The sequence below is a fragment of the Nicotiana tabacum genome, chromosome 19, assembly GCF_000715075.1.
Source record: "Nicotiana tabacum cultivar K326 chromosome 19, ASM71507v2, whole genome shotgun sequence".
NCBI classification, from domain to species: Eukaryota; Viridiplantae; Streptophyta; class Magnoliopsida; order Solanales; family Solanaceae; genus Nicotiana; species Nicotiana tabacum.
In genome coordinates this window covers 139,878,185-139,888,517 of record NC_134098.1, presented here as the reverse complement: position 1 = coordinate 139,888,517, position 10,333 = coordinate 139,878,185, and the positions used below count along the sequence as shown (strand labels likewise).

General features: G+C 33.8%; 1 long non-coding RNA gene across 1 annotated transcript; it reads left to right on the top strand.

Moving 5' to 3' along the window:
* The first annotated feature begins 5,007 nt into the window (after positions 1-5,007).
* Positions 5,008-6,671, top strand: LOC107761019 (uncharacterized). The gene is made up of 3 exons (XR_001642505.2): positions 5,008-5,175; positions 5,332-5,639; positions 6,083-6,671. It is a non-coding gene; the product is annotated as an uncharacterized LOC107761019 (long non-coding RNA).
* The last annotated feature ends 3,662 nt before the right edge of the window (positions 6,672-10,333 follow it).

The following is a 10,333-nucleotide window of genomic DNA, read 5'->3' as shown; positions in this document are numbered from 1 at the left end:
TTTAGTTATTTCAAGCCTAATTTAACTACGGACTTCCAAATAAAATCCGGACACGCTCCTAAGTCCAAAATCACCATACGGAGCTGTTGAAATCTTTAAAATTTTATTGAGGGGTCGTTTACATATAAGTCAATATCGGGTCAACCTTTTCAACTTAAGTTTTCAACCTTGAGACTAAGTGTCTCAATTCATTCTGAAATATCTCCGGACTCGAACTGACTACCCCGGCAAGTCACAATACAACTATAAAGTACAGAATAAGCAATAAATGGGGGAATGAGGCTACAACTCTCAAAACAACTGGCCGGATCATTACACCTCTGCTAGTTGATCTTCACAAATCTAACGAATTATTAGCTATATTTTAAATCATTTAATTTCGCATGTATTATATTGAGTTTGTATTATTACTCCATATTTGAGTATAATTATAATTTTAAAAATTATTTAGATGTAACATATTTCCTTCATAAAAGGATCAGAAGTATATATTTTAATTAATTGAAAATTAAATATGTTTAATCATGTATAAGAAAGACTACAATTATAATTACCAATACGTGACGGGCTAAAAGTGTTGGTTATCTTACTGTAATTCTTTTATAACATTACCCGCCATAACTACCCAACCCGAACCAAGACCCGATTTATAACCTCCACTCCTAACTGTTCGCCGTAGTTTCGCCGGAAGTCCCAATCTCGTTCTCAACTCCGTCGCCGGCAACTGCTCATTCCTACTCTGTATCGGAAATCTCCAACAGTGAAAATTGCATAAGCATTAATATATGTAAGGCAAATATTGCACTGCCTTTTTTACAGCGTATTTGAATTTTATATTGTGATTGTTTAGGTTTTGTTTCGCTTAAATTGCTGTTGTTTCAGTGTTTCTAGTACTGTGGTAAAATGCTCTTTCCGTACCCTGATTCTTAAGCTTAATGGACCTCTAGCCCCTCTACCTTTGCTCGTAGTAAATAAAGCCTCTCTTTATTTACTAATTGTGGTAACGTAATTCAAGAACATCCTGCTAACTTGCATTTTTGTTGTTCGTTGAGGTATTTGATAATATTGGAAAGAAACATGAAATTTTGCGGTTTTCATTTTTGTGATTAAAAGATAAATTATCAGTTCATCTTTATTGGCTGTAGAGTTATTTCAGTTTCTATTAACATGCCACAAATTTTAACATCCATATGGTGTGTGTCCGAATTGGTGGCTAAAAACTGCATTCTATTTTAAATATAGAGGTTCAAATTATGCAACTAGAAAGTTACTATCTGAAATTGTTCTGATGGTCAACTATTGTCACCTAACAGGGCACAGTATTGCAAAATTAAGGGATGTACTAATTGTGATGATCGTAAAAGACGGGGATTAAACGAGCACTTTTTTCCAAGGGATTCTTGGTTAGATGCAGTGCTTTTAAGGGAAACAGCAAGTGGCTATAATGTAAATTAATGTAGCCAGTAGTGCAATTAAGAATGAACCAATCAAATATTTCAAACTAAATATTTTGGTTTAAAGAAAAAATTAAAAAAGCATGAGAACTCCGTCGAAAAATTGAAAAAGAACTCAGTAAAAATTTTAGAAAATTCTAAAATGACCAAATTATAATAGTATATTGTTATATGATATAGTACTCCTTTGAGGGCGCCTAGATATTGAAAGGTTATCCCTTTGCAATGCTGGAAGCTAAGAAAGTCGCGAAGCTGGCTGACTACGCTCGAGCAGAACTCAGATCCGGATATGGTGGCTGAACTCGCCGCAGAGTTCAGGAGCGAGCAAGATTATCTTGGTGAATGCAATAAGAACCGGCTGCTCGCCGCAACAGAGTGTTTTGCTCATGTTGCTATCCGCCGCCGAAGCGCTCAAGGGAACTGTAACAGTATATCGTTGAAATGAATTGTATACCAAAATGGTATATAGTATATCATATTGGTATACAGTACAAATTCTTTTTTGCCAGTTTAACGCGATAAATTATACACTATCGAATTAAAATATTATATATCAAAATAATATATAGTATGTTATTTTGGTATATATAGGATTGGTTCATTCTTTCAAAAAAATTGGTAGTATACTATTGTGACTAATTATATACTCTTGAATTAATATTGTATACCGATACAGTATACAATATAACTTTTCAGTATGCAGTATAAATTCATCTTTTTTTCTAGTTTAACTCAATTTCAACATAAAATTCAAAAATCTACTTCAAATGAACTAAAATTTTACCGCAACTTTCAAACAACAATCCAAAAAAAATCCAATCAAAAATTAGTTCAAACATCAATAAATCATCAAAAATTAATTTGTGTTCATCAAGCTTTTAGCTGTAATTTTTTATTCAAATCTGATTAAATCTCCACTGAAATACTTCAATTTGAGAATAATTTTTACAATGATGGTTACAACTAAATTTTAACACCAGCATGATTACAAACACGATATGCAGGCCTCCGATTTAAATTATAAGCTTCAGTGTAACCATCGAAAATTATGATCGACTAGTTTTTCCATGTTCATTCATGTACCTTCACCAGTAGCATTCGATTCCCCTAAATTACCCCTGCTACATATAAATAAGAAGAAGGAAGAGATTTGGAGAAGTTAGGGTTGTATAATAAAGAAGAGAGAAAGAGAGAGAGTGAGTGACCGAGAGAGAGAGAGAGGGGCTTTTCATGAATTAGGGGATTGAAAAATTGAGCAGGTGGGTAATATGATTCTATAAGCTAGAAAGTTTATGTAATTAGTTTTAAAATGAGTAAAGACGGGTAATTTTTTATTGTTTTGTAGGTATATGACGTAGTTTCCTCTATTATTTACTCCTATTGTTTACTGTAGAATGATGTGAAATATTACTATAGTGGACCGATTTTTTAGATTAGTGTAATCAAATTTGCGCTTTTAATATTGATACATTTTATTTTGATCCTTGTGATATATGTAAGTATATTTAATTTTATTTAACTGAAATGTGCACCCTAAACCCTCCTGTCACGACTCCAATCTCTCTTCGTAGGATGTTGTAATGGCACCTAGTCTCTAAGACTAGATAAGCCTATCAATTATGCGCAATACAAAACTGAAACTCAAATCTCAACATATAAAATATATCAAACCGCGATTTCAAATAGTTACAACTCCCAAAACCCGATAGAAATAAGCCATAATCTTCTAAGAATTTATTCTAAGTGTCTCTATACATCAGAGTCTAAAGAGAATAAGGAAAACAACATAATAAAGATAGAAGTGGACTCCGAAGTCTGCAGACGCTGGCAGATATACCTTGAAGTCTCCGCGTACGGCTAGTTCACGAATGCCTGGTCTGATAGGAAGTACCTGGATCTGCACAAAAAGATGTGCAGAAGCGTAGTATGAGTACACCACAACAGTACCCATTAAGTGCCAAGCCTAACCTCGGTAGAGTAGTGACGAGGTCAGGTTAGATCCTACTGGAATAATAAAAGACAAGAGGAAACGTTTAACAATATAATAATAATAATAATGACAATGGGGATAAATCAAGTAAGTATGTCACAATTTAACTACACAGAATAAGGGCAAATAACACCTCGCGGAAGGAAAACAGAAATTTACAACTTTAAGAAAAACATCAAAATAACCAAAGGCAAATGCAGCCATAAAGAAATATCAATAAGGGCACTCCTGAGGTACCGCCTCGTAGTCCCAAATCATAAATAAATTCACAATATCTCATTTCCTTATATCACCGCGGGAGCCTTCACATTTAATTTTTAAAGAAAATATTTTTTCGGAAATAGCATCCCGCGTTTTAGCCACCCTTATCACACCGCATGACTTCTAGTAGTTCCCCTGCTAGCCACGCGTATCAAGCCACCCTTATCTCACCGCATGCATTTCAACACACATATCTTATACCACTGCATACGTATTAATATCACAATATTTCACAATTTGCACCTCAAGTGCCCAAATATTTCAACTTGCCAAAATAAATCATCAACAACAATACTTTTCACAATAAGGAGCTCACGGCTCAATCGCAATGAGTATAAAAATCTCACAAAATATTCGGGAATGAATAACTCAGCAAAAATAATATTTCACAATTTTTAGCACGTTGCCTCAATACCAAATTTAAAAATGTCAAATACTTCATATTAATAATAATTCAATTAAGAAATTCAACTTTCAAATATTGAGCACAGAATAAAAGAAACAAAATTTCAACTAAACAGGTAAAACAATTAGCAGGAAAAAAAATGTAAGGCAAATTAAAATATAAAAATAGATCAATGATGATGAATATAACCGGATAAAATAATTTAATTAATGTGTAACAGAGATCTACACAATTTTTTCTTTGACGCTTGGCTGTGTGTGATTGCATATCGATGCAGTACATTTTAGATCTAATCTCACCTGAAATTGTTGATTGACCTCATTAGGATCCGCTTCTCATGACACGTTTCTACTAAACTGGTCTTTCCATTAATCTGCATGCTGATACTGTAACTGAGAAGAGTTTCATTTTGTTTTTTCCATGATGAATGAATTCTACAAATTTGTGACTTGTTGAAGGTATCTGAGGTATCCTATATTCCTATTATTCTCAATGGTGCCAGAATAAATGTTCTGTAGAATATCGCAATCTACTTAGTACTTATAACTCATGCAGGATATCTGTATCCTCATGCCTTGGCCATGAAATTTGTTCTTGTCCCAGGGATACGAGTTTAGATTGACATGTTTTTGGCTGAAAGGAGAGTACAATGTGGGCACTTTATCTATTTGTTCTTTCTCCTATTGTTCTTCCCTCTCTTTCTTCACATATAGCTAGTACGTGGCCAATGGCATTATTTTCGTGAATTTTATCCTGATAGCAGGCATAACATTACTTTATATCTTCTGTAATGAAATTTTGTGTTTCATTTAAGAATGTTAATTTTCTATCTTTACCTGTCACCGGTGATTTGGAGTTAATAACTTTATCTTCATATAGGCTAATTCAATATGGCTGCACATATCTTGCAGTAACTGAGCCAAAGCATGCAGACATGTTGCTAAATCCATTCACTCACACAGATAGTTGATGCAGCTGGAAAAGTTCATATTATGATAGAGGCAAAGTTGTACATTGACCGATATGGGGAAAATTCTTGTTGGCATGACTATCAGCTGCTAGTGGTAAAATTTTAGCTGCTATTTGCTTGGATTTTGAGTTTTCAGTATTCGATGTATTGATGGCCTTAATTGATTTATTAATCATCCTTCCGTTATGATCCCAATTTTTGAACAAGATACACCTGTATTCTTCATTTTTCTCATTTTCATTTCTGGCAGAGAAGAGTTATCATCAAGGGAATTGATCATGCATCATATTCTACATTGCATCTCAGACAAAGTTGCTAAGCCTCTACTGTTGCCCTAGAAGCAAAAAGCTGTTTTGCCTTATAATAGGTCCACTCCTGAATGAGTCTGGATCTTAATTGTTTCCTCTGCAAGATGCTGACGTATTGCTTCGCAAAACGAGTTGAACAAACAGCACCTAATTATGTAAAAGCTTCCCTCAGGAGGACTTCTCTCATTTGGGTTACGAATATCCACAGGGATCACTGCCTTATGAAAGAACAAAGTGGTTTCGATCAAAGGTACAGTGCCACATTTCAGAGTGATTTTGATATTGATATTGATAATGCAAATAGACTTTGATTAACTAGATATCTTTTCAGACTTAGCTGCAGCAGCTTTTGTTTGCAGAGTGAGTTTCCACTGGTTACTGACATGATATGTCTGGGATGTTCTTGAAGTTGTAGTAAACATGATCTTTATCTATAATTGCTTTGTCTTGATCAAACACGTGCATTTTGACAACCTATAACCTAGCGGAGAAATTTTCTTATTATTTTGTTAAATTGACCCACTGTTACAAATTTGTTTAGACATTTTCCTCTATGATCTTATATAGCTCATGAATTGTAGGTATCTCAATTAAAGTATTAAACTGTTCGCTGGTCATAGCTATATATGTTTTATCACTGTAGTCTATAGTCTAACTAAATGACATAAAAAGCTTATTTCTGTTCTCCTCCAGGGAAGCGTTTAACAAGTTCACCTACTGGATAGAGCTACTGAAGGAGTAGTTTCAAAGAGATGCGGTTGGAAAATATTTGAAAACATATGCTGAAATTTCAGTATCGTAATAATATAGGAGTTGTTTCATATTATTCTTTGACTAACAAGTCCATTGAATCAATTTCTCAGTGATCTTAATGGAGGAACAATGTTAAGTCGGCGGGTTTCCTGGTGTAAAACAGATATAATCTCTAGAAGAACCAGGATTACCGAAAAGAAAAACAAGGGATTGTGCTTGATTCTTCTTGTACTACCAAGTCAAGAAATCAGTTTATGTTAATTCATGATATTCTGCTTTGGTTGTGTTGGATTTATTCATTGTTGTGGAGAAGAGAGTCAAACTATTTCTTCTGTTGTCCTGTTTCTATAGCTGTTTCTCTGGATTGTTGTGGTCATGGAGAGACAAGTTACTAGGTGTCGTAACTTTTCTCTCCAATTAGTATCCCCAAATTAAGATGTCTGATGCAAGTGAGAGTGTGCTTGGAATTCTAGTCATCGTCTATTGTCCTTACTGAAGTTGCTGGAAAAGAAAGACTGATTTTTGAACTCTTTGCCCTAGAGCCTGTATGAAACTTGTAGTCAGTAAAAGATAGTAGCTGCAAAAAAGTTGGGCGTTAAGTGTATGAGCGTCTTGTTTGGTACTTTGGTCATGTGTCCATTTAACTCAAGTTTACCTCTTTTGTTTTTCCTCTCTCCCTGAGTTTGACTAGGAGAGGGCCTTATTTTGTGTGGTTTGGGGTGCACTGGCTTTTACAGGAATATTGTTGCACAAGCGTTTGATCATATATAATCATCTTTTCAATGTTTTAACATTTTATTAGAGCCTGACATTAGTGGAGGCAATGGGCTATTATCTCCTTATATGGATTGAATTCTCACCTCACGAGTTAACTTTGTGAGTTAAGTCAAAGGTCAAACTCTGAACATGGTATTAGAGACTCATCCCTTAGTTATTCTATGATTTTGCCAATGTTGGACCCTCTCCTTATGTTATCCATGCTCTAAGGGGTCGTTTGATAGGATGTATTAGATAAAATAATGCATGCATTAGCTTTGTGTATTAATAATACCTTGTTTGGTACCTTTTGAACCTATGCATAAGTTATACACCCTATTTGGTATTATCCTATGCATAACTAATGCATAGGAAACCATGGTATTAACAATGCAATAGGTTTTAATGCATGCATTAGCTTAGTTAAAGACAAAATTATCCTTCAAAATTTATGCTTGATTAAAATATGCTATTATATTAATGCAAGTTTGAAATAATCCAAGAAAGTGGAAAATAAAATTATATCCGTAGTAAGTAAATAAATACTTAGTATATTTTCTTTTTTTATAAATAAATATTCAGTTTTATACTACAATATAGGTAGATAAATCAAATAATTTTTTTGAACCTTTTTCATATAAAAACATTCCTCAACATATGTTTCTTTTAAAAAGATAAAGTGATGGACTGGTTATGAGGGTATTTTAGTGAACAAACAATTCTTTTAGAAATTGTGCAATGCTTTAGTACATCAAACCAAACAATGAATAAGAAATATGTCAGCATAACTAATACAAGCATTACTAATACACCCTATTAAGCAATTCTTATGCACCCTATCAAACGACCCTTAAATGTTCAACCTTGAGCGTGCCGAGGGTGTTAGAGTCTCACATTGGTTGAAATATGAGTTATTATCTTCTTATATAGCATTGGACAATTTTCACTCATTATGAGCTAGCTTTTAGAGTTGATTTAAGCTCAAGGCTCATTTTTGCTTCACACATTTGTTAGAATTAGTTTATTTGGTTATGAAACATTTTGGCCTCTATCCCATCTCATTTTTCATACAGGACAGGCACTGATTTTGATTACTCAAAAGGAGCTAAGTGATCCACTTCTTCACTGGGTTATGATACTCCTATAAGATACCTGTTTTGTTATAAATCAAATGCTTGTTTAGAATCTCTGAAGTTGCTACAATTGTAATAATAATGTTAATGGTACAGAGAGTATAAATTAAGAAATAACATTTTTTTCCCCTTAATTATTTGTGTTTATTGGGGTGACTCTTGCCATGGAAAGCACTGATAGAAGTCATTCTGAATTAAAACCAAAGAGGAGGATAGACGTTATAGCTTGTAGCTCTATGTTCTCTCCTTGAGAGGGGTTTAATTAATTGGAGTGACATGGACAATGAGAATTCATATAGCCGATCCCGACTTGCTGAGGCATAATTATTATTTTTGTTGTATATGTTCTCTCCTTGGCAGGTTTTTTGAAGCCTGATGTCTCTGATTGTTCCTTTAGATCATATACTAGTCGAAAGCATTAATGGAAATGATTTATCTCTGTCTAGGTCAAAGTATTACATAAAGAAGCTGCTACCATATATATATATGTAGTATGTACTATGTGCAATTGCATGAGTACTCAACACTTGGGGTCTGCTGCTGTCTGTCCGATGACTATACAATTATTATTTCCTTCTTCACACGGCTGGCCAAAAAAAAAAAAAAGATGCCAAAATCTGCAATTTTGATAAATGTTTCAAGTTTAGTTGTAAACTTCAGATCTGAGTAAATATATAAATTTATTTTTCCTGAAGGTCAAGTTTGTTCAAGAATACTCACCTGCAGTGCACGTACTATTATTTTCTGGATTCAGAAGAGAGTTGCATATTATTGGATATGCTATTACTGGCAAAATGATTGCATGCATTATATTTTGTGAAATCTTCCCATGATAGCGCCATACCACTTTTTTTAAAAATAATGTTTTTTCCATATCTAGTAAGAACCATATACATCAATAATGATATGATCTGATTATGTCCCCCAACAAAGTTGTAAGGTGCGCTCGGTGAGTCTTTCAAAACAATATTGTTCTTGTTTTCTTTTGGTAATTGATCTCACACAATTCTTGGACATCTGAATAGCTTTCTCAAAGCAAGTGCTCATGTGGAAACAATCTTTCTTTGTCTCTATTGGTGGGTTCATTCAAGAGAAGTCTACATAATGCAGATAAAAGCATTACATTTGTTTAGTTAGAATCCAAGGCTCTAACTTACTGTTGAGGTTTAGGGCTTGAATTTTTGTAGTCATAGGTTTGACGGAGGTACATGAATTGGTGTTTGTGTAGCTTTGTGATGGCTTATGTCCCATGTTGTGAATAATTTGCTAATGTTTAGACAGTACGAATTGATAAAGTCAAAAAGTAAATAAAGAAAAAATAATTGCAGAGGCGTGCTCGTTCTTCAGTTAAGGTTTAATCGAGTTAATCGCTTTTTGTCAAAACTGTGAATACATATATATAAAAAAAATAAAAAAAAATGTGTCTCTAGATACACATATTTATGTACTTATGCATACAAGAGATGACATCCATTACTCTGTCACTCTAAATTTTGAATTCACTTTTAATTGTATGATCTCTTTAAGAAATTTATGTTACTTATATTCAGATATGAACAAACTATTGTGGATTGTCTGTTTTATTTATATCTACGACTTGTTAATGAGACATCAAAATGAATAGGTTGAGGTCTTACCACTAACATGTCAACTCTCCAATATCATTCGTTAGGGATGGGCGGGGGAATTTTAAGTATGGAGTACTGTATTTTTGTTCTATGTCTTGCAATTATGGGTTATTTATATCTTATTCATTTGTAATCCTTTATCCTGCCATTTTTTATTGTGACCTTTTGGTTTCTTAATATCTACTAAGCGACAGAGCCAGGAATCCTAATAGAGGGATTCGAGAAAATGTAAAGTTGCACAATGGGTGAATACACTTAACTTTAAAGGGGATTCAACAATTTATATTTATACATATGCAAAAGAAAATCTCATTTGTGTAATTTTCCTCCAAATGCAAATGGGATTCTATTGAAACCCCTTCAACACACTTAGCTTCGCCAGGCCCAATCTACTAAATTATCAAGTTATAATTTGTATTAACACTAGATCCCAATCTACTAAATTATCAGGATCTGTGACAAAGATCACTCTACTCGCCCAGATGGCCAGATCAAATCGAATAATATTTCTTAATGCCATTATTGTTAAAATAATTGAAGAAATCCTAGTAATATTATGTTTGGCCCATGATATTGCTCGGACATAATCTTATTCCATGTTAAGTAATATGACAATAACATCATGCGACCTGATTATGTCTCCCTAAGTATGCTGAAGAAGGGGGTTGTGGTGG